The sequence below is a fragment of the Oryctolagus cuniculus genome, chromosome 4 (genome assembly GCF_964237555.1).
Source record: "Oryctolagus cuniculus chromosome 4, mOryCun1.1, whole genome shotgun sequence".
NCBI classification, from domain to species: domain Eukaryota; kingdom Metazoa; phylum Chordata; class Mammalia; order Lagomorpha; family Leporidae; genus Oryctolagus; species Oryctolagus cuniculus.
This window is the reverse complement of record NC_091435.1, coordinates 175622833-175648232: the sequence shown is the minus strand read 5'-3', so window position 1 is coordinate 175648232 and position 25400 is coordinate 175622833. Positions and strand designations below refer to the sequence as shown.

General features: G+C 42.1%; 1 protein-coding gene across 16 annotated transcripts in view; it reads right to left on the bottom strand.

The window, feature by feature from the left end:
- TMEM108 (transmembrane protein 108) overlaps positions 1 to 25400 on the bottom strand; it is a 351011-nt gene that overhangs the window by 231546 nt on the left and 94065 nt on the right. Inside the window, exon 1 of one of the 16 annotated variants that reach the window (XM_051835586.2) lies at positions 21623 to 25348. The exons of the other annotated variants lie outside the window; for them this stretch is intronic. The gene's annotated coding sequence lies outside the window, so the exon portion shown is untranslated. Of the gene's footprint in view, positions 1 to 21622; positions 25349 to 25400 lie in introns of those variants that run through there. 16 annotated transcript variants of the gene reach the window in all.

The window sequence follows — 25400 nt, the reverse complement described above, 5'->3', positions numbered from 1 at the left end:
GTTGCAGAATAGACATTCTTCTCAGCAGTGCATGGAACTTTCTCAAGGACTGACCACATACTAGGCCATAAAGCAAGTCTCAGCAGACTCAAAAAAATCAAAATCAGACCATGCATCTTCTCAGACCACATGCAATGAAGCTGGAAATCAGCAACTCAGGAACCTCTAGAGCATATACAAACATATGGACACTGAACAACATGCTCCAGAAAGAACAGTGGGCCATAGAAGAAATCAAAATAAAAAAATTTCTGGAAACAAATGAAGATGACAATACAACCTATAAAAACACATGGATACAGCAAAAGCCGTGTTATGAACAATTTATAGCAACTGACGCCTACCTCAAGAAACTGGAAAGGCACCCAAAACAATGAGTTACCAATGCATCTCAAGGATCTAGAAAAACAACAGCAAATCAAACCCAAAACTAGTAGGAGCAGAGAAATAATTAAAATTGGAGAAGAAATCAACAAAACTGAATCAAAAAAAATAAAAAAGGTCAATAAACAAAGAGTTGGGTTTTTAAAAAAAAAATAAACAAAATTGACACACCATTGGCCCAACTAACCATAAAAAGATGGAGAACACCCAAATGAATAACATTAGATTTGAAAAAGAAAATATAACAACAGACACCACAGAAATTAAAAAAAAAAAAATCAGGGGGGCCAGCACACTGGCTCACTTGGTTAATCCTCCGTCTGCAGCACCAGCATCCCATATGGGCACCGTGTTCTAGTCCCGATTGCTCCTCTACAAATCCAGCTCTCTGCTGTGGCCTGGGAAGGCAGTGGAGGATGGCCCACGTGCTTGGGCCCTGCACCCCATGGGAGACCAGGAAGAAGCACCTGGCTCCTGGCTTCAGATCGGCGTAGCTCCAGCCGTAGCAGCCATTTGGGGAGTGAACCAACGGAAATGAATACCATTTTCTCTCTCTCTCTCTCTCTCTCTCTCACTGTCTAACTCTATCTGTCAAATAAATTTTTTTAAAAACCCATCAGTTATTACTACAAAGAGCTGTATGCCAACAAACCAGGAAACCTAGAAGAAATGGACAGAATCCTAGACACATACAAGCTACCTAAATGGAGCCATTAAGACACAAAACCAAGATGGAAATTGAAACAGTAATAAAGACCCTCCCAAAAAGAAAAGCACAGGACTAGATGGCTTCACTGCTGAAGTCTATCAGACATTTAAATAACTAATTACAATTTTCCACAAGCTCTTCAAAAGACTTCAAAGGGTGGGAATCCTCCCAAATTAGACTATGCAGCCAGCATCACCTTAATTCCTAAACCTGAAAAACATACAACAAAGAAAGAGAACTACAGACCAACTTCCCTCATGAAAATAGACAGAAACATTCTCAATAAAATTTTAGCCAAAAGAATCCAACAACAAATCAGAAAGATCATTCATCCACACCAAGAGGGATTTATCCCTAGTATGGAAGGATGGGTCAAAATTCAAAATCAATCAACATAACACATCACATTAACAAACAACAGAACAAAAATCATATAATTATCTCAACAGATGCAGAGAAAGCATCTGATAAAATGACACACTTTCATCATGAAAACTTTAAGCAAATTGAGTATAGAAGGAACATTCCTCAACAAAATCAAGGCAATTTATGGCAAATTGAATGGGAATAGTTGGAAGCATTCCCACTGAGATCTGGTACCAGGCAAGGATGCCCACTCACACCATTGCTATTCAATATAGTGGAAGTTTTAGCCAGAGCCATTAGGCAAGAAAAAGAAATCAAAGGGATTCAAATCGGCAAAGAGAAAGTCAACCTATCCCCATTTGCAGATGACATGATTCTACACATAGGGTATCCAGAAGACTCCACCAAGAGACTATCGCAAGTCATAGAAGAGTTTGGTAACATAGCAGGATATAAAATCAACACACAAAAATCAACAGCCTTTGTAGACACAGACAATGCCAAGGCTGAGATTGAGCTTCTAAGATCAATCCCACTCACAACAGCTATAAAAAAATCAAATAACTTGGAATAAATTTGACCAAGGATGTCAAAGATATCTACGATGAGAATTACAAAACATTAAAGAAATAGTAGATACAAAAAAATGGAAAAATCTTTCATGTTCATAGATTGGAACAATCAGTATCATCAAAATGTCCAATCTTCCAAAAGCAATTTACAGATTCAATTCGCTATGAACAAAAATACCAAAACATTCTTCCCAGCTCTAGAAAAAATGCTGAAATTCATATGGAAACACAGGAGACCTCAAATAGCTAAAGCGATCTTATGCAACAAAAACAAAGCCGGAGGCATCACAATAGCGGATTACAAGACTTACTACTAGGCAGTTTTAATCAAAACAGCCTGGTGCTGGTACAGAAACAGGTGGATAGACCAATGGAACAGAACAGAAATGCCAGAAATCAATCCAAGCATCTACAACCAACTTATATTTGACCCAGGAGCTAAAAACAATCCCTGGAACAAAGACAGTCCCTTCAACAAATGGTGCTCGAAAAACAGGATGTCCACATGCAGGAGTATGAAATAGGATTCATTCCTATTTCAAGAGTTTTATTGTTTAATTCAAGAGTTTTATTGTTGAGTTTCTTGAGCTCTTTATAGATTCTGGAAGTTAATCCTTTGTCAGTTGTAATGTGTGCAGATAATTTCTCCCATTCTGTTGGTTGCCTCTTCACTTTCCTGTTTCTTTTACCATAGATGAACTTCTCAATTTGATGTAATCCCAGTTGTTAATTTTGGCTTTGATTGCCTGTGCCTCTGGTGTCTTTTCCAAGAACTCTTTACAGTTGCAAACTTCCTCCTCCCTCTCTTATTCCCACTCTTATTTTTTACTGAGATCTATGTGCTAATGTCTCACAGGGTTTTACCAATTTTCTCTAGCAATTTGATGGTATCAGGTCGTACATTTAGATCTTTAATCCATTTTGAATGGATTTTTTTGCAGCGCGGCGGCCATTGGAGGGTGAACCAACAGCAAAAGGAAGACCTTTCTCTCTGTCTCTCTCACTGTCCACTCTGTCAAAAAAAAAAAAAAAAAAAGAAAGAAAAAGAAAAGAAAAAAAGAAACCACATAAACCAACAAACAAAAACTGTCACACCTATATGCACTATTTACTGTGTATATTTTACAAACATCCAGTTTTTTCAATCATTTTCTGTTCATTAAAAGAGACTATATTTTAATAGTATTACATCTGGGACCAAGGAGGTTGCAAAAAATAGGCATTTTCATGAAAATGTTTGTACAATAACTGGGGCAATATATACAATTTAAAGAGCATACAAGTTAAGATATAAGTAAGTAAACTGTGTCCCCATAGAGTATGTAAATGCAAGTACTGGAAAAATGCAAAAGAAGAAAAATACAGGAGAGGATTATAAAAGCTTTTTAATTTTATGTAATCTGAGATTTACAGATAAAGTATAAAGACAGTATAGTATAGTTGTAAAGTGTACCCTTCAGTAAAGTTCCCCCAACGCTAAGAACTTACATAACCCTAGTACAATTATAAACAAGAAATTAACACTTGGGAATTATTACTAACTAAACAACAGATTTCATTCAAATTTATCCACTTTGACTGATGCCCTTCTGCTCCTGGAGCCAACGCAGAGTCCCACAGTGCACTTAGTCGTCATACCTCTTTAGTCTCCTCCATTCCATAACAGCTTCTCAGTCGTTCTCTGTGTGTACATGTTCACGACCCCGGCAATCTTCAAGAGTACTGGCTGGGTATTTTATAGAACTTCCCTTGATGTGGGGTATGATTTCTGACCGAATACCATGGAGGCCAAGTATCCTTTTCATTACGTTATATCAGCATACACATGCCATCAACGTAACTTATTCCTGGGTTGTTCACAGGAGCCTTGGGTAAGATGGCACCTGTTGGGTTTCTCTACTGTAAAGCCACTAATTCACCCTTTGCATCCTGTATTCATCAGAGGTCAGTCACTAAGTCCAAACCGTGCTCCTATTCAAGAGAGAAATGTCAAAGACTTTGACAGCAGAAGTTAAAATAATCACCCTAATAATAGCTGTTTCAGGAGACACACTTTGAATCTACAGAAGTGCACCATCTAGCAAAGTTTTTTTTTTTTTTATTTGACAGACAGAATTAGACAGTGAGAAAGAGACAGAGAGAAAGGTCTTCCTTCCGTTGGTTCACCCCTAAATGGCCTCTACAGCTGGTGCTGCACCGATCTGAAGCCAGGAGCCATGTGCTTCCTCCTGGTCTCCCATGCGGGTGCAGGGGCCCAAGCACTTGGGCTATCCTGCACTGCCCTCCCGGGTCACAGCAGAGAGCTGGACTGCAAGAGGAGCATATGGGATGCCGGCACCACAGGTGGAGGATTAACCAAGTGAGCCACAGCGCTGGCCCCCTCAAAGTTCTACTGTACATTTAGTGCTTATCAGCAGATGTTTCCTGCGCAGCTTACTGTGGCCAATGGTGATTTTCTATTTCTCTCATTCCTTCTACACTTAGTCATTGAATCTCTTTTATAAGGAAGGTTTATTCCTTCTCTATATTTAGATGAGTATAGTCTCATGGATATTTATTTTATTCTTTGGGTTGTATTGCAAAACTCAATTCAAATTCAATACTCAATACTCAAATCAATTTATTTTGCTGCTACATTTGCTCCAGCTTTGGCCACTGGAGGTTCCTTCAGATGGGCTTCCGTGCCTTTTGACATGCTTTCACCTCCTTTTTCATGAGCACTTCCTTATTTTCTGGCATTACAAAATGCTCTAGGTTCATCTTGTGTTGTCCTCATCCAGCCAGAATCCGGTATTTCTCCCAGGAGTCCTGGTTCACTTTACTAGATCTGGGTACTAAGTAAACTCTTTGGTTTCAGGCAACATAGTTAGGAGACATATATATGTATATTAACGTAGGTATACATAGATATGTATGTTTACTTCTATCACCTATCAGTATATGTATTAAACAAGAGTTTTACTTATACTGATCTCTCTTTAACCCAGCACCACAGTATTCATTCAAACATTCAGAGCAGTGGAGTTTTTAATCAGAGAAATATTTTAATCAAAGAAAAAATTTCTCAGAGCAGGTAAATCTCATGTTAGACAAAAGGTGAAAAAAATGAAATGGTCATTAATTGAGTTTCTTCAAACGAAATCTCTTACCACTAGGTAGCAGGCTGCACTGACCACGTTTTACAAGTGAGAAAACTGAAGTCAGAGACGTTGCACTGGCTAAGAAGTGACTGTTCTTCTCCCTCACAGGATGTTCGTAATTTGGAGTATCGGAGAAAAGGACGCACTGCAATCCAGGGAACTCAATGAGTAGAGGCAGAACAGGACACTCGTGGGGCTGGCAGGACACCAGCCTGGCTGAGGCAAAGGAAGCAGCCTCCAAGCAGGCAGTAGCCAAACTGATGTCTAGTTTTGCTCCCCAATTCAGTGCAGCAGCCTTGGGATCTGTCCAGGAGATCTGACAGAATCACACACCTACAGGCTGAATCTGCCTCCTTGGGGAACTGGCGTCAACTCCCTGTGCCTGTTTCCTCACCTGTGAAACAGGATTACAGCACAAGACAATAATAAAAGGTAAAGGAATGAAAAGATTCATGACGCTCTCTGCTTCATAAACAGCTCTATGAGGATAAAATTCAATGATGCAAAGGAAAACGAGCTGTACAAATACAAGGCCTTCTTTTTTAGTGGCTCCAAATGAATGCCCTGCACTTTCATACCATGGGAGCACAAATTGAATACATTAATCTATAAAAGACAGAAATAAGATAAATTCTAAAAGACGCCATTTAAAAATACTCAGACTAAAGCAAGATATATCTCTATTACTCAACATATCCATGTAGTTTTGGTGATGTGGGGGAGGATGGTGGCTGTGGTATTTGATGGGTAGAGGCCAGAGATGCTGCCAAACATCTGATAACATGCAAGACAGCCTGACCCTCCACCCCTACAAGGAATTATATGGTCAAAGACGTTCACTGTGGCAAACTTGAGTCATCCTACCCAGCAGCCTCCAAGAGAATGGAAAAATTAGAATCATCCCAAATACATTCTTTTCCCCCATAATATGACAAAATTGACAAAGCATAAAGTCTCAACTTCCATTCCACTACCTTGGGTTCTTTGGGTTAACAACAACATAGTTAACAGCAATAACCATGTCCTCACATTATGCTGGCCTTGTGGTATTGATGCTTCCCTTAGTAACATCAGCAGCGGCAGTGATTATTTGATTCTCACTAAGAATGAGTTTTCCCTGGCATGAAGACAACCACACCAGTCAGTCCCGGCCTTCCAGCTGCATGTTCAGGCTCACCTGGATACTGACAGCCCATTGCATAGACATATCCTGAGCGTGATTTTGCTGCTCTTGTCCAGGTGCATGTAAAATGGCTAGTGTGGATTCCAGGGCACCCACCTGCATACCTCCTTGTCGTTTTCTTTTGCGAACCTTGCCAGAATTGACCAGTCCCCATGAAATCTTCAGGTGTGTGTTCCCACGAGAGTTCTAGTATTGTCCAGGCACTCATACTCTGCCTCTGTCAATCAGCAAGCTCAGGTATCCAGGGGATGGAACCTGCTCTCAGTATCCCAGGCCCTGGCTACACACCTGACTCAGTCACACCAGCCCTATTGGCACTATTGGTCCAGAAGCAGCCCAACTGTTAGACAGTTCCGTGCCTGCTTTCTTCAATAGACTGTGCTGCCTGGCCTCAAGGTTTCCTGGATATCTAGTTTGTGTGCACAGATCTTTAGTTTAAATAACTCAAGTTTATAAAACGTTTGAACAGCACCACTGTGATTTGGTAAGCATGATCCTTTAGACATGAACTCCTACAATCGTTACCTTGCTCCTGGTCTACTGTGGCACACACACACAATGTCACTGCCAATACAGAGTACAAGCCTGACAAAGTAAATGAAGAGACAACTATATGCAAATTTTTTAAACTTTATTGTTCCAAAATACAATGATTGTAAAATGTTGAAAATATTGTCTGAAACTATGACAACCTATGACCTTCTCAGAGCTGCATTTTATTTGAAACTTCTATCACTTGGTACTGTGATGCACTTCCATCACTCAGTGTGATTAAGGCTCGAGACTTCTTACGTGCTGCAGAAAGTGGAAGGCGATGAGAGATCCCAGTCGTCAATTTTGTACCTAATTTCTAGTTTGTGAAGATGCTCTGTAAAAATTCTCCACTGTCCCCTCACTGAACTATGATTAGACTTTTTTTCCAAAAACAAAAAAACTTGTAAAGTTGTAAGGTTTATTAAAGTGCAAAACTGTCCCACAGGTTATACTCTTTCTAATTAACCTATTCTCTGACTTACAAATTCACAGATATTTTACTATTCTCAGGACAATATGTATTGATACGATTTTTCAAAACACCACTAAGATCATGAAGGAATATCCATAGCAGCTGTGTACATTAAATCAGAATGGTTTGTGAACTGCACCTGAGGACTCAGAGGAGTGAGCTTAGGGACTGGGAATGCTCACAACAGCCCTCTTGTCTGTGCACTAACTGGAAATCACTGGATCCTAAAACAGATTCGGAAGAAAATTATATAAATACATGTAGGAGTGCAATTTCTGGAATGGCTGGGTGAGGAGCTCTGCAAATCTTTACTCAAAAGGCAATATAAAATGGAATAAATTGTCAAAACCCCATTTTGTAAAGATTCTGGTCACTGACAAATGGCATTTAACAGGATTTGTTCAAGGAAATCTACAAGATCTCAGTAAGAACAATACGAGTGTGTGATACGTTAGCCTGGGACAGTTTTCATTCCCATTCCACCTCGCCCCACCTCGGCTCTACCTTAAAGTTCCTCTGCAGGCCCCACAGATGGGTAGGGCTGTGGAGACCATTCTGCTGCCCTGCTAAAGGGACTAACTTTATTTGGAGCAGAGCATGAAAAACTATGCCTGAGGCATTATCAGAAATTAATAGAGATGTCAGTGACAAAATCTAATGAATATAAAGTAAACTGAAAATAGATCTTTCAAAAATTAAGAGTGGGAACAGAAAGAGTAGGAAGAAAGGTGGGAGTGTTTTTGGGAGGGAGGGTTAAATGCGAAGTATCTCTATGTTCCTGAATCTGTATATATGAAATACATGAAATTTGTATCCCTTAAATTTTTTTTAAAAAAGGGGAAAAAAAGAAAAAGAAGGAACAAATCCCTGTATATATAAAGTTGACATCTTTGCTGCCCAGAGCCTTGTATAAGCTCTCCTTGTGACAAGGAGAACTTCAAATGTTTATAGTTTGAAAGCATCACTGACAAATGGCTTAACAGGTATTCAAGAAGGAGTTCAAAGGAAAGACTGCCGCAGGCAGAGGGCTGGCTACAGCACTGTGGAGGGAGTGCCTTTCTTCAGCTGCTTTTCCTCTTCTGTTACCTGAAAAGAGACTGCTACTGGGGAGAGAAGCCTGGGGACCTGGAGAAGGCGTGAGAGGATGGATCACCATTCAGAAAAAACACCTGAGTGGGACTAAGTCATCAATGAAACCACATCTGTTCTCTTCAGTGAAAATGAGCAAATACTGAACTGCGCCTGGAAGCAGTGGGGGTGTGGATTTTGCTACCAATCATTCCTAGGTTTGACCTCCTGCCACTGTGTTCCTGCTTAGTGATCTGGGACAATTTCTGTAGCCTCTCTGAGCATCTGTGAGTTACCTTAACTACACAATAAACAACAAGCAATGATATGGTACAACGCCCAACAGCGTTTATGCTCACACAAGCCACCTCCTCTTACTTGTTTCTAACACCAATCAGGCACAAGTGTCAATAGTAATAAAAACTGTTTCTCTGCAGATAATAGAATAAATCTTGTTATAATTCTAATTTCTAACAACAAATTCTAATTTCTAACTCATTTGCAATTTAACAACTCAAATTCTATTTTTAAGCGAGAATTATATGATTAAATGTACTTCATTCTTTTCCTTCTGAGTAACTTCTTCGAGTCACTATTTTGACAGCAGCTAATCAAGAAGGTGAAATTCCATGGGTCAATGACGGCTACAATCAACATACAAAGGCCAGGAATTATTTCAGATCACAATGCTGCCAGAGAGAGGCCACTTCCAAAAATAAAACATTTTATTTCACAAGTCCAAGGCTAGCTCCCCTTTCCTCTGTCAAGAGATTTCTGAATGTGACAGAATCCCCTCCTACTGGACCCTGAGTACCCCACAATAGCATCAGCGGGAAGGCAAGGCCTGCTCAGGTTTCAGGCCGCCAGGTGCAGCCGCTTTACACGCTGGCTGGGAGGACCTGCGCTCAGCTCTCAGCAGTGTTCACCAAAACTACCTCTGTGTGTGAACAGCAAGACATCACACTGTGATGCATCAACAGAAAGCCATCCACAGGCTAGAAGGCACTCACAGAGGAGAATCTGACCCTGCTAGCTAAAAACCGCAGGTAGGAAGCCCATGCCCAGCAAATAGCAGTAAATTATAAGAGTTTTTCAGGGCCGGTGCCGCAGCATCTTATATGGGCGCCAGGTTCTAGTCCTGGTTGCTCCTCTTCCAGTCCAGCTCTCTGCTGTGGCCCAGGAGGGCAGTGGAGGATGGCCCAAGTGCTTGGGCCCTGCACCCGCATGGCAGACCAGGAAGAAGCACCTGGCTCCTGGCTTCGGATCAGCATAGCACCGGCCATAGCAGCCATTTGGGAAGTGAACCAACGGAAGGAAGACCTTTCTCTCTGTCTCTCTCTCTCTCTCTCTCTCTCTCCCTCTCTCACTATCTATAACTCTACCTGTCAAATTAAAAAAAAAAAAAAAAAGAGTTGCTAATGGAATTCTAAAGTATCTAGTACAGAAACAAATGATTATAGATGGAAACCCAGAGATAGAAGAAAGTAACAATGAGAAGATATTGGTAAATAGATAGGTAAAGTAAGTAAACATTTTTTAAAACTGTAACATAAAGGTGTACTTTATGAAGGCAAAATAGGACAGATGCGAAGCTTCACATTTTGGCACCCAAGTGGTAACATTCTTATTCAATAAAAACTTTTTAAATATATGCCTGCTAAAACAGCACAATTAGCAACTAAAGTTGTAGATGTAAGGCAAATAACCTCTAAAAAAGCAGGAAGAAAACACTATACTGGAGGAGTTATCAATGCAAGAGTGGGCAGGTGAGAGGGGAAAAACAAAAAACAATAAGTAAAAATATATGAAAGGGGATAGAAATATCCAAACATCTTAATTATAATAAGTGCAAATGGATCCAACTCTCCAATTAAAGGGAAATGGTTTCAGACTGAAGAAATATTTAGCTATATGTTACTTGAAAGAGATACAAAACTATGGGAAAACAATTATAAATCTGTATATACTCAATAATGTGTTTCCAAAATATGTATAACAAAAGTGAAATGGCAAAGGAAAAAATAAGACCCTCTTTCCTTTACTCTCACAGCACTTCTGATACCCAAAAGTGTGGAGTTTTCCACATCAAGCAATTCCCCAGGTCTTCGCAGACACCAACCCAACGTCTGTCAATTCACTTCTACTCTGACACTATCTACCCGGAGTTACTCTCAGAAGTCAGACGTTTCGGAGCTCAGTCCCAAAAGACTGTCCTCACTTGGGCTGACAATTGCACGTCTCAGACTGTCACCAATACCTCTGAGGAAACACTTTACAACTGGAGGTTCCCAATCCCTGCTCAGACATGGTGCTTTGCTAAACTTGCTCACAGAACTCAGGAAGGCACACAACTTACGAGTTTATTATTTAAAGGATACAACTCACAAGTTGTCAAATGGAAGAGCTGCACAGGGCAAGGAGAAAGTGGAGGTGGGAGTATACGAGGAACTTCAAAGCTTCAAGGCCCTGTGAGTGGAATTTCCTCCCAGCACCAAACCAGGAGCTTAACAAACTCTACAGTTTAGAAGCAATGCTGGCATCCCTTATGGATGTCAGCTTGAGACTTGGCTGCTTAACTTCCAATCCAGCTCCCTGGTTAACAGCCTGGGACAGCCGCGGAGGATGGCCCAAGTGTTTGGCCCCCAGCACCCACATGGGAGAGCCGAAGGAAGTGCCAGGCTCCCAGCTTTGCTCTGGCCCAGCCCTGGCCATTGCAGTCACATGGGGACTGAGCCAGCAGATGGAGGAGTCTCTCTCTCTCTCTGCCTCTGCTCCCCACTCTGCAACTCTGCTCCCCAACGCTCCCAACAAAGAAAAGCCCAGGACCAGATGGTTTTACTGCTGAATTCCACCAAACTTTTAAAGAACTAATCCCAATTCATCTCAAACTATTCAAAAAAATTCAGAGGGAATCTTCCCAAACTCCTTCTGTGAGGCCAGCATCACTTTAATTCCAAAACCTGAGAAAGATACAAGAAAGAAGGGAAACTACAGACCAGTATCACTGATGGACACAAATGCACACATCTTCCACAAAATACTAGCAAACGGAATCCACCAACACATCAAAAATATCATTCACCCAGATCAAGTCAGATTTTCCCCTGGTATGCAGGAATGGTTCAACATATGCAAATGAACAAATGTGGTAACTAGCCATGAGCGGGCAGGCACCATTTTGAACATACATAACAGCTGCACCAACTCATGGCTGCATCCCAGCAACCAGCCAAATGGAGATACTTGAGTCTTGCCAGGAAAACTGACAGGGGGCTGGGTGCTCGTAGCTGTGGAAGCCATGGGTGCTGGGACTGTGAAAACATGTGGGTGCATGTGAGGGCACAGGGTGTGGCTGGGTCTTTGAGCAGTCACTGCGGGTGGCTCCACACTCTGCCTTTCAAATACATAAAAACTAATAAACATGTTTTTTTAAAAGATTTATTTATTTATTTGAAAGTCAGAGTTACACAGACAGAGAAGGAGAGGCAGAGAGAGAGACAGGTCCTCCATCCACTGGGTCACTCCCCCCAATTGGCCGCAATGGCCAGAGCTGCGCCAAAGCCAGGAGCCAGGAGCCTCTTCTGGGTATTCCCAAGTGGGTGCAGGAGCCCAAGGACCTGGGCCATCCTCCACTGCTTTCCCAGGCATAGCAGAGAGCTGGATTGGAAGTAGAGCAGTCAGCACTCAAACCAGCACCCATATGGGATGCTGGCACTGCAAGCAGAGGCTTTACCCACCCACTATGCTGTGCCACAACACCGGCCCCAGCATGTTCTTTAAAATAAGCCCGCAGCCCACATCAGAGTTTGATTCCTGCCTCTAGCCCTTTACCCAGCTTCCTAATATAGAACCTAGGTGTCACTGGTGACAGCTCTAGTAACTGGATTCCTGACATCTACATGGGAAACCTGGCTGGTGTTCACAGACTCTGGCCCCAGCCAAGCCCTAGCTGTGGCAGGCATGTGGAGAATGAACCAGTGGATCAGAACTCTGTCTCTCAAATAACCAAACAGAGAAAAAAGAAGAAATTGATGAAAAAATGGGGCCAGCACTGTGGCACAGCGGGTTAAAGCCCTGGCCTGAAGCACCAGCATCCCATATGGATGCCAGTTCTAGTCCCAGCTGCTCTACTTTCAATCCAAGTCCTTGGGCCCCTGCCCCCACGTGGGACACCTGGAAGAAGCTCCTGGCTCCTGGCTTCGGATCAGCTCAGCTCTGGCGGTTGCAGCCATCTAGGGAGTGAACAAGTGGATAGAAGACCTCTGTCTCTGTCTCTACCTCTCTCTCTGTAACTCTTTCAAATAAATAAAATAAATCTTAAAAAAAATTGATGAAAAGGAAAACAAATATATAATAGGGACAATCAACAAAACAAATTTTGGGTTCTAGTAAAACTATGAAAACAAGACACTGACATAAATCAAGAAAAAAAGGCATATTCAAATAATACTAACTGAAAAGAAATATATAGCTAAAATGCTACAATGAACAGAAAGCATTTTACACAACTATAGCCTAAAACATTTGAAAACTTAAGTGAAATAGATAACCACCTACAAAGAGACAACCAAAGACAACCCCAGAAATAAAAACTTAAATACTCCTATAAGCTTTAAATAGATTGACTTGGTTGTTAAAAAAAATCTTTCAAGAGAGAAATCACCAGATTCAAATTACTTTCATATCAGATTGAGCAAACTCTATTTACTCTTCCAATCCTCTAGAAGGCAGAAAAAGAGAAAACTCGTCAGCATAGAACATAACTTTTCTTCCAAACTAAGAATGAGACAGAATGAGAAAGGGACATCTCTGATAGATGGGAAAATCTTCAACAAATTATTAGCAAACATGATTGAATGATGAACAAACTAGGTTTATCCTAAGAATGTACACTGATTTATTAGAAAATTAGTGAAGGTAATTCAGCCCACTAACAAATTAAAAGAAAAATCATATGATCAATTCATTAACTATAGAAGAGTATTTGATAAAATCCAACATTCATCCACAATTTTAAACTCAGTAAGCTAAGAATTCCCTTAATCTGATAAATGAAACTAAAATAAAAACAAAACTCACATTAAACATTATATACACAATGATTGAAATCAAAAAAACGTTTAAAATCTGGAAGACTAGGATGCCAGCTATCACGACATCTATTCAGCACTGTCCTGGAAGTCCTTATCAGTAAAGAAAGATAAGAAAAAGAAATAAAATATATAGAAATCATAAAGAAAACTAAAAATCTTATTATTTATAGATTATGCTTTTTTTAAATCCCAAAATAATCTGAAGACAAATTATACTTAGTAATTTTATCAAAGTCAATATAGAAATCAACTATATGTTTATATTCAGCATCACTTAGAAAAGCAACTTGAAAAATCATTAAAAATTGCAAAATATAAAGTACCAAAGATTAAATCTAACAAACAATGTGCTAGTTCTTTATAAGAAATGCTTATGTAATTCCAAAGTACTGCATGAAAACTTAGCAAAGGATTTTACCACACAAATGATTACACTATAAAGAAAGAGGTGATTGACACAAGTCGGGATGATTTGATCTGTGATGGAGGTTAAGAAGGGATGGTGATCATGAACTATTTACTTATTTATTTATTTTCATTTTATTGAGAGGCAGAGAGATCGGCAGCGAGAGATCTTCCACCCACTGGCTAACTGTCCAAATGTCACAACAGCCAGAGCTCAGCCAGCCTAAAGCCAGGAGCTGGGAGCTCCATCCAGGTCTCCTCTGTGGGTGGCAGGGATCGACGGACTTGAGCCATCACTGTTGCCTGCCGGGGGTACATTAGCAGGAAGCTGGATCAGCACCAAGCACCCTAATATGGAACACTGGCATCCCTAGCAGCATCTTACCTGCTATGCCAAATGCCTGCCCCAACTTATATATTTAATATTTTATAGTTTTAAGAAGGGAATTAAATAAAGTCTCTGAAAAAAAAAAAAAAGAAATGGTCTAGAACAAGCTTAATTAATGCCAAATCAGCTGTGTGCCTTGCCATGCCATGCCATGCCATAGGATTCCCACATGCTACAGAAGGACTTTCAAAGAAACTAATTTTATAAACTTCGAGAAATTGTGTCTTGAATAATCACTTCATTTCCAGAGGAGGAGGCAGCAGGTACTATAGGATACTCAGCAAACCCTTCAGGAAACATTTTACCTGAAGTGCAATCATCTTCACTTTTAGTTTTAGATGCAAAGGTTTCTATGCAAAGCTGTTAACGTAAATACTCAGCTATTTACCCCCAAATACATCAGCTTTAAAAAGTGAAAAATCTAAATAAAGTCTCATCTACCTCATTAGCCTAATCCCCTGGTGTATCACAAGCAATTTGTTTCTAATAGCTAATAGAATGCCAAAAATGTGCAATGATTCATTTCTCAAAAGTGTAAATCATAATGGTTAAGTTACAGTAGAATAAATTTTATTCCATCTCCCTGCCAATATGCTCCCTTGGGTGGGAGAGAAAGGCCCAGGGATACAGAGATTTATTTTAGAGATTGGGCACCAGCACATAATCTGCAGCTTCATTTATCTGTGTGGCAGTCTGCATTTTCCAAAAACGGCCACTGCAGTGCCCTTCCAGAAACTTTCCACTTCCCTATCGAGAAGGAATTGAGCTCCACTCCCACTGGACCTGAGCGGCCTTTCAGATGGCTTCAGGGGACAGAATGCAGCAGCATGATGCTGTCTGATTTCCTAGAGAGGGTCATGAAGGATGATACGGCTCCTGCCTGCCTTTCTTCTCTTGCGTCATGTGCTGAGCTGGTAGAGAAGTCTGGCTACTCTGAAGACATTACGTTGGAGAGACTACAAAGAAAAGAGATGCCTGGAGCCCAGGTTCCTCCCACAAAAGCGGGATAGCTTCAGATGCTTGCAGCCCCAGCTCTGAGCCTACCCAGCCAGTACTTTCTGCAGCAGAGATGAACTGTTCCCACCATGCCTTGGCAAGACTGTAGAACTGTGCCCAAATAAAAACAGTTGTGGCTCTGAGACCTGTTTTGGAGTGAGGTTTATTATGTAACCTTACAAAATCTTGCAAAGGGCACTGAACCCAAATGTCATTCCCTGTCTGCCCCTGGATAAAAGGCTGAGGTCCAGGAGCATGGAAAACATAGCTTCTAAAAAGCAAGTAGGATGGCACTGTATTTCACCCAAAAAGAAGCACACAATACCCTTAAAATAAAAGTCAGCTTACAATTCATACATCTTTGCCACTAACAATATCAAGTAGTGGACATGTTTATAAATCTATTATTAGGCAAAAACCTATAATATTTTGCTTTAATATCTTTTTTTTTTTTTTTTTTTGACAGGCAGAGTGGACAGTGAGAGAGAGAGACAGAGAGAAAGGTCTTCCTTTGCCGTTGGTTCACCCTCCAATGGCCGCCGCGGCCGGCGCGCTGCGGCCGGCGCACCGCGCTGATCCGATGGCAGGAGCCAGGAGCCAGGTGCTTTTCCTGGTCTCCCATGGGGTGCAGGGCCCAAGCACCTGGGCCATCCTCCACTGCACTCCCTGGCCACAGCAGAGGGCTGGCCTGGAAGAGGGGCAACCGGGACAGAATCCGGCGCCCCGACCGGGACTAGAACCCGGTGTGCCGGCGCCGCTAGGCGGAGGATTAGCCTAGTGAGCCGCGGCGCCGGCCTTGCTTTAATATCTTAAAATACCTCCTTGATGCAAATTAAAACCTCTGCTTACCAGTGAAATGTATTCAATTACTGAATCTGTCCTTCCATTTCAGTCTGGTATCCACAATGTGTTATCAGTTATCTCAAATTCAGTGGGACCAAATAAAAGCACTGAGGCCTACCTATTGTCATCTGCTGTTGGATGGTAGAAGAATGTACTGAGATTCGAGGCTACATAAAACTCCTGTTAATTTACTGTATAACAATAGCTACATAACTTTGCTAAGTACGTTCAGGGGTCTGCAAATGGAAATAATAACTGTCTTATAGGGTGGCTACAGAATTAAGTGAGCCAGTATGTACAAAATGCTTAGCATGGCCAGCGCCGCGGCTCACTAGGCTAATCCTCCGCCTAGTGGCGCCGGCACACCGAGTTCTAGTCCCGGTCGGGGCACCGGATTCTGTCCCGGTTGCCCCTCTTCCAGGCCAGCTCTCTGCTATGGCCCGGGAGTGCAGTGGAGGATGGCCCAGGTGCTTGGGCCCTGCACCCCATGGGAGACCAGGAGAAGCACCTGGCTCCTGCCATCGGATCAGCGGGGTACGCTGGCCGCACTGCACCAGCCGCAGCGGCCATTGGAGGGTGAACCAACGGCAAAAAGGAAGACCTTTCTCTCTGTCTCTCTCTCACTGTCCACTCTGCCTGTCAAAAAAAAAAAAAAAAAGTGCTTAGCATGTCTGGTACATGACAATGAGCCAGTTTCCCTTCTGTGACACCTCTGGCTTTTACTAAATCATGGAGTATGAATGTCTCTGAGACTACCCCAGCTAAACAAAGTCAGGCTCAGATACCTGTCTGCAAGCAATCCTCCAAGACTGGAAGGCAGCCAAAGCCCCTGCTTTGCTTTGCTTTGTTTATGTAAGTTGTAATAGAAAATATTTGGGCAAACTTAACTGCATTCTAGCTACTGCTTTTTCTTTTGTTACCATACATCTTAACCAGCAACGGAAGTTTGGTTTGGTCCCCATCATTTGGGTGGGAGGCAGTCTCTATGCCACTTAGATATCGGAGCTGAATTAGTGCCCTATTAAGGAGACAAAAACCAAACCAGGAAACCTATGGGTTTTAAAGGGTTGGCTAGTGATCTCAAAACATGAGCAGACAAAATGAAAGATGTTATGGCAAGAATACAGAACCAGTCAGCCTTCTGGGTGTCTGTATTTGGTTCAAGCTCAAACTCTCAGTGATGAAGGTACTTGGGGACAACCAAAGCAAGAGGATGTGAGAACAGAGACCTACTTGCTATCGAATCCCAAGAAGTGACAGGGCAGGCCATTGTTTATCCAAGAAGCTACAGCATCAGACCAGCTGACCAAAGCATGTGATGACCAAGGCCTCAAGGTCACCTGGTTGGAGCTGACCTCGCTGCAGTGTTAAGTGACCACTTGGGCTGCCCACATCCCTATTCAGTCTAGAGTCAAGCATCACCTCTTCTGATCCAGCTCCCTGTTAATACACACCTTTGGGGGCAGCAGATGATGGCTCAAGTACTTGGGTCCCTGCCACCCTGGCTAAGCCCTGGCTGTTGCAAACATTTGGGTAGTGAACCAGCAGATGGAAGTTTTGGCTCCATTTTGCCACTCTGTCTGTCTCTTTCTCTCTTTTCCAAATAAAATGAAAATAAATTTTAAAAGAAAGAAGAAAGATCACCTGATCTAAAGGCTCACTTGACAGATGAGACATGAGGCCAAGAACAGTTTAGTGGCTGTGATGTCACACTCCTCAGGACTGACAGACCTAGTGTTGGCCTCCAGGTTTTCAGGCTGTTACCGAGGCTCATTCCAGAGAACAACAGCCAGCCCTACAATAACTTGTTTCTGATGGTAATGAGGCAAGGGCACAATATGCATTCCTATTCAGATTAATTTAAATGACTCAACATTTTTTTTTCTTAATTTCTAAATTACCTTTCTTGCCAAGGGAGGACCTTGTTACTGTCTTGGAGAAGAGCCCGTCCCTAAACCATCATTCTCCAGATCTGGAAAAGCTCTGCAATACTTTTCACTTGAGACATTCCAGAACACAGAACAAGAAATGGCAGACTTCCTGTGCTCCATGACTACTGGCGACAGGGTAACTATTACACTATGTGTCACACAAACCCAGACCCGCACAAGGGGTGGAGCAAGTTCTGGCAAGCTAAGGGGGGTCTTCACCTTCCAAGTCTCTCTCCACCCACCTACGTACCCCCTATTTAATTCTTCCTATGTAGGGAACAGGAAGGCACGGATATGTGATGTACTGCAAAGTGACGACATTGAAGAATGCTGATTTGCCTACACACACCTCCCCAGGTAAGACGTGATGTTTCTCAGCCTAGCTTCCCTAGAAAGTTGGAGCGAGGGACAAGGGAAGAAATTTTTCTAACTCAAATTCCATAAACGAACCACACTGACCTTGGTAAGAAATGATATTAACTAAGAGCAAAACTGAAATTTGAACATTTAAATGCTACACTAAGGTAAAACAGTTATTAGAGCCAAAGTGGAAATTGGAACAATGAGAAAGATAAAGGGGGCCTATTACCAGGAAATACATTGATGTAATGGAAATGAGCCAGCCTAGGGTAGAAGACAAGAGGAACCACAGGGAGGCAAACTGTCAGGGCTGGCTTGTTTTTATCTGGTGGGAAGACAATGAGGGGTGTATTTGGGAACAAGGGTGGAGACAGTAGCCTCTACTTGATAGATAACTCCCTGCCAGGCTTTCCAATTCAGCCTTCATGGAAATTTCCTCTCAAGTATGTAAATTCTGTATCTGTAGTTCCACACCTAAAAACCAGACATTCTCTTTCCATTAGATTTCTCAAAGGCCTCCCAACCTGAGACCCCTGCAGGTGAGGCAAAGGGGCTAGAGAAAAGCAGTCCTCTCTGTGCTGTCCAGTATGGTAGCCACTTGCCTCACATGGTTACTAAGCTCTTGAAACACAGCTAGTGTAACCAAGGAACCGAATTTCATTTTAAATGTTAACTTTTATTTAGCTTTCTTTAAAGTGAGATTTAAATTTAGAAATGAGCACTGATTCAGCTACTGGTGACTTATATGCATGTTTGGAATAACCTGGGCATGTGAATTTACCCAAATTTGACTGTAAATTTTAATCTAAACATAGATCGCATGCTGTCCATAAAATATCAATGTCCAAACTGAGATGTGCTCTAAGTGTAAAATATACACTGAATTTTCTAGACTTTGAAAAAAGCAGGCAAAGCTTCATTAATAAATAACATGTTGAAATGATATTTTGTACAGAGACAGTCAAAATATATTTCTAAGCTTAATTTCATCTTTCCTTTTACTTTTAAAATGTGTCTACTAGAAAACTTAAAAATTACAGAGGAAGGCATTTACCACATTGGTTAAGACACCCATGTTCCAGATGCCAGTTCACCACCCAGCCTCAACCCCTGACTCCAGCTTTCTGCTAATGCAGAGCATGGGAGGCAACAGTGATGGTCCCAGCACTGAGCTCCTGCCTCCCACAAGAGACCAGGATGCTGTTTCCAGCTTCCAACTTCAGCTCAGGTCCTTTCCCAGCCATTGCGAGAATTTGGAGGGTAAACCACCAGATGGGAGCTCTCATTTTAAGTTTCTCTGTCAGTCTCTTAAATATAGAATTTTAAAAAATAAAAATTACATATGAGGCTCAAATTTGAAGTTCATATAATATTTTCCTAGACAGCATTACTTTAGATTCTGGAGGTCTAGATAATAATACCACATTCTTTTTGTTTTTTTAAAGATTATACCCAAGTATATATTTTTGGCTTCTTTGTCAAATTCACACTAGAGTGCACCATCTGAAGAGCCCAAGCATTGTTTGCTCATTAAACTATATCTATCATTAAATTAAAATTAGACAACTGGTTTACAAATTTGCTTTCGGTCAAACAGTCAGCATCTGAAAACTTCTCTAATATTTTATTTATTTTTAATTTATTTGAAAGGCAAAGAGACAAAGACAAATGCAGAGAAATCTTCCATCCACTGGTTCACTCTCAGAACACCCATAACAGCCAGGTATGAGCCAAGATGAAGCCACGAGCCCATAACTCCATCTGGGTCTCTCCAGGGGTAGCAATAACCCAAGTACTTAAATAATCATCTGCTACCTCCCAGAGCGCACATAAACAGGAAGCTGAACGAGAAGTCAAGATGTTATGGGATCCCAGAAAACCTGATATTGGATGTCAGTATCCCAAGAAGTATCTTCACCACTACACTGAATGCTCATTCCAGCATCTGGTCAGTTTTAAAGAAAAAATGACACTGGAGTTCCCGATCAAAGAAACTCAGCAAGGGAGCAAGCCTGAAACAAAACACAGGATCTGCACTCTACGTTTTGTGGCAACCTCTGCACTTATGCACCACTAGGGTCCAAACCTTTGAAGATGAGTACCATGTCCCTTTAGTCTTCTTTTACACGACCCAAGAGAGAGACAACATAAAAAAAGAAAAAGTGAAATATAACCCCATCGTATACATTTTTAAAAAGGAACTATTTCAAATACTGTCTGAATATGAATCAAATATTTGAAAATAATAACTTTATGTATACTTATATGTACAAGTAAAGCATCAGTTAAAGAAAGCTCCCCCTTCAGATGGTGACATTAAAACTGAAAAGCTCTGACTAAAGCACAGTACTGACAACCAAGTCTGTCACTACCACACCTGCACCTTGGGACCCTGAGCCACCTCCCAGAAACCTGCTCAAAGGACCCCTGCCCACACCTCCCAGAAACCCGCTCAAAGGACCCCTGCCCACACCTTGTGAGCGAGTCAGAGGACAGCGATCCCCTCCCAGGTTCAGAGCTGGACAACTGATAAATCACACAGAAGTCACACAGCACATCCAATGTCCCACGTGTGCTAAAAGCAGAGCACTACTGCTCAGAGCCTCAGTCGTCATTCTGGAAGCTGCCACACAAGCACAGGGTGCCTGCTGACGTGGCAGGAAGCCCTATCAGAGGGAATCCCAGGTCGTCAAGGTCTTCCAGAGTAGCACACAATGTGGTCAACTGTTCTAGCTCCCCTATAAATCAAATGTTGATAAATATAATGCTGCAATTAACAAATCTTTACTGTCTTTTATGAATTAGAAGGAAGACATAACCTGACATAATATATTCATAAACACAAAATAACTACTTTCAAATTAAATCTTTTCCCACTAAACCACTATTTCAAATCTCCATCTAATTTTAACAGGATTTAGTCCAGAGTCAAACTGGAATCCTCGCTGACTTAATTCTAGATTGCAAATTCTCCACGTCTCAGGTCCTCAGAATTGCAGGAAAGCTCATCATACAGCCTCCCTGAATTAGACCACTCCTTCCTGCCTCCTTTAGTCTCACGTGACACTAGGGTCTCATCTGCCCTTGACCCCTTCAGAAGGGGCACTGTCCTTAGGCCTTTCCCGTACTCCTGCCTCAAGATAACCTTGGGCTCAGCTTCTTCCTCCCCCTGGCTTACCTCAGCTCCACCGTTCACTCTGGGCTCCCAATCGCAAGCAGAAAGAACCATAGATGCTGCTGTCTTGCTCTCCCCACTCTGGTCTTGTTTAAGTCTGGAAAAAACAGTCCTATGGCAACCAACACACACCAACATCTCACTTCCCAGCCCTGAAAGTTCCCTATTTGCATGGCGCAAGTTTGGCAAGAACATTGAATTATATTACCGTGCCTAACAACTACTAGCCTGTTCCAGTCTCTCTAAAGAGGCCTGGCTTTTTTAAAAATCTTATCTTTTAAAGCACACACAAGAACTGGCCAGATGTGGAAAGGGCACTTTTCCAATCAGCCTCACTGGTCTCTGTCTCGAAACACCCACGGCTATTGGATGAACTGGGGCCTCCTCTTGCACCACCATAAAAGCAAACAGCCCACAGGCTCACAGGAACAGCCCAAAGTGGACAGCATAAGGGGCTCACCCAAGACAACTCTGGGGGAATCTCAGTTCTTAGAGGACCTCAGATCTCACTTATCCTCAGGCTGCCACACTTTTTGTTTAACAGGCTAGTAACCAAAGAGTTTAACCTACATACTGGACTGTATTCATCTGGTTATTTTGCTGTCAGGAACTTAAATGGTCCAGAAAGCCTGAAGATGCTGTTCATGTTTCCCTTGAGTGAATTCTAAATACTCCAAGCGCCATAATCTAGTTTGGGGCCTCTATAATGAAATACTCTGTAGCAGGATTTGTGTACAGAGACAAGACATGAAGGCCTTTTAACAGGAAGTAGTCTTTTACTATTTATGCTGGCAAAGGCCCAGGTGGAATTTTTTTATCCAAAAGCCTGAGCCCGGAACAAAGAGGGGTATTTTTTCATATATGGTTTTAGCTTCTTTGTCTCTCTTATATGCCTACTTGCATACATTTGATTGGATATTTTAATGTTCCAGGGAAGCCACAGCAATTAATACTGTGCATGCATACTTTGTTACTGATGACTTTTTTTTCACACACAGAGTCCTACACTGTCTGGCAAGGGCTAACACCATTGCCCTGTACTAGCAAGCAGAACCTGAGATGATCATACATAAGCAGACAGTAACAACAGTTGAAGCATTCATAGCAAGCAGATAATGACCACATTTCATTTTCAGGGTAAGTTGCTTATTTGTTTACTTATTTGTTTTGTCTGACCTCTGGGGAGACTGCCACCACAAAATTAATCACGTTAAAAAGAAGCTTAATTAAAAGACAAAGGTCTCTATCACTTTTCTTCTGGACATTTATACAGGAGAAAAAGCTTGAACAATGAACAGTTTTCCAAGTCCCTGGGGGTACCCTACTGAGAGGATTGCCTGCCTGCCCAGTGCCCTTGCAGAACAGAACCCAACTGTGGGTGCTTGCTCCCAAAAGCAACCACGAGATAATGAAGCAAGAAAGAAAATGTGCTGAAAAGCATGTCAGCTGTTAGCTGGATCAGCCTGCCCACCATAAGGAAAGGCCACTGTTGCAGAAAGTGAAAGCTGGCGATTTGGGTCAGGAACCAAACACTATCAACATGTGTGGACACTGTCCCTTCTTTCAGAGACAACTACCTCCCGCTATTGGGAGCAAAAGTCTACTTTTCTATTCTCCTAAGCTTTGAATTTCTTCTGGGAAGAGGCTTATTAGTCATTACCAATGGGAATCAGGGGAGGTGGGATACAGCTCCAAATGACCATAACAGCTGCAGCCAGGCGTCCCACATGGATCTCCCATGTGGGTAGTAGGGACTCAGGCACTTAAACCACCATCTCCTGCTTCCTGGACACATTAGCAAGAATTTGGATTGGAAGCAGAGTACATGAGACTCAAACCGGCATTGTGGTACAGGATGTAAGTGTATCAAATAGCAGCTTAACCCACTGCGCTACAACACCCCATGGACAAGGATAAATTTTAATTCTAAAATCCTATTTCAATAATAATATATGGTAAGTAGTCACTAGCATTTGTTTTTTTAAGATTTATTTTATTTATGTGAAAGAGTTACAGAGGGAGAGAGAGACAGAGAAATGGGGGGTGGAGGCAGAAAAATAGATCTTCCAACTGCTGGTTTCCTCTACAAATGGCTACAACGTCCAGGACTGGGCTAGGCCAAAGTCAGGAGTCTGTAACTCCACCTGATGTCCCACTTGAGTGGCAGGGGCCCGGGTGCCTGGATTATCTTCTGCTGCTTTCCCAGGTGCATCAGCAGGGAGCTGGATCACGAGCAGAGCAGCCAGGGTGCAAACTGGCATTAATATGGGATGCATTTACTGAACTAATACTTAGACCCAGCAGCAACTAAAATGTCATCTAAAGTAACAGTCTCACCTTTCAAACGTTATTTGCAATGCCTTATTTGTTTGTTTGTTTATCTTGCAAGGCAGAGTAAGACAGCTAACATCCCATCCCACTTTCCCAATGTCCACAATGGCCAGGACAGAGCCAAGCCAAAACAAGGATATAAGATGTTTCCCAGGGTCTACATTAGTAGGAAACTGGAGTCAGATGTCACAGCTGGGAAACGAACCAAGGTACTCTGCTGTGGGAAGTGAGCATCTTAACTGATAAGCCAAACACGCAACATGATTCTTCTACACTGCTGGTAGAAATACAGATCTAGGCAGTCATTTTAAATGCCAAGCCTGCAGCTTTTAAATGATGCTAGAAATGCACACACTTTTTCACCAGCAATTCTCTTGTTTTGAAGCTATTCCACAACCATATCTTCAAAAATGCAGAAAGATATGTCCAGGGATGTTTAACTACTGCACTGTTTCCAACAGGGTAAAACAAACAAAAAAAAATGTTGACAAACAGAAGCTAATGGCATGCCAACACAACAGAATTCTATATAGCCATTAAAAATGAGGTGATCTACATATACTGATACAGGCACATATCTAAGATATATTGCTAAGAAATTATATTTCACAACAGGATCTATATGTGTCCAAATATACACATGTATGAGCGTAGATGTGTGTACATGTGTGTGTACTTGCATATCGATAGACAGTAGATCATTTCTGGAAAGAGCTGCAGAGCCCTCACATTAAGGAATGGCATTTAGGAATGACAGAACAGGAGCAAAGACTCCTATTTTCACATTATGACTTTTTTTTTTTAAGGTTGACAAGTATTAAAACAAAGGCAAGTACTTGGCCTAGTGGTTAGGACATCACTTGGGATATCCACAGCCCTCCTTCAACTGCAGGTCAAGCCCCAGCTCTACTCCCAGTTCTAGATTCTTGTTACCGGGCACCTAGCCGAGCAGCAGTGGTTGGGTCCCTGCCACCCATGTTAGTTTTGGCCCCACCCAACCCTGCCTGTTGCGGGCATCTGAGGAAGGAACTGGTGGAGGGGAGCTCTCTGTCTCTCAAATAAACAAGGAATGTCTTCCTCATGCTCTGAAAACAGGTTAGTAATTTATAACTGTCTTTTTACCTTTGATTCTTTTTTTTTTTTTTTTTTTTGACAGGCAGAGTGGACAGTGAGATAGAGAGACAGAGAGAAAGGTCTTCCTTTGTCATTGGTTCACCCTCCAATGGCTGCCTCGGCGCACTGCGGCCGGTGCACCGTGCTGATCCGATGGCAGGAGCCAGGTACTTCTCCTGGTCTCCCATGGGGTGCAGGGCCCAAGCACTTGGGCCATCCTCCACTGCACTCCCGGGCCACAGCAGAGAGCTGGCCTGGAAGAGGGGCAATCGGGACAGAATCCGGCACCCCGACCAGGACTAGAACCCGGTGTGCCAGAGCCGCAAGGCGGAGGATT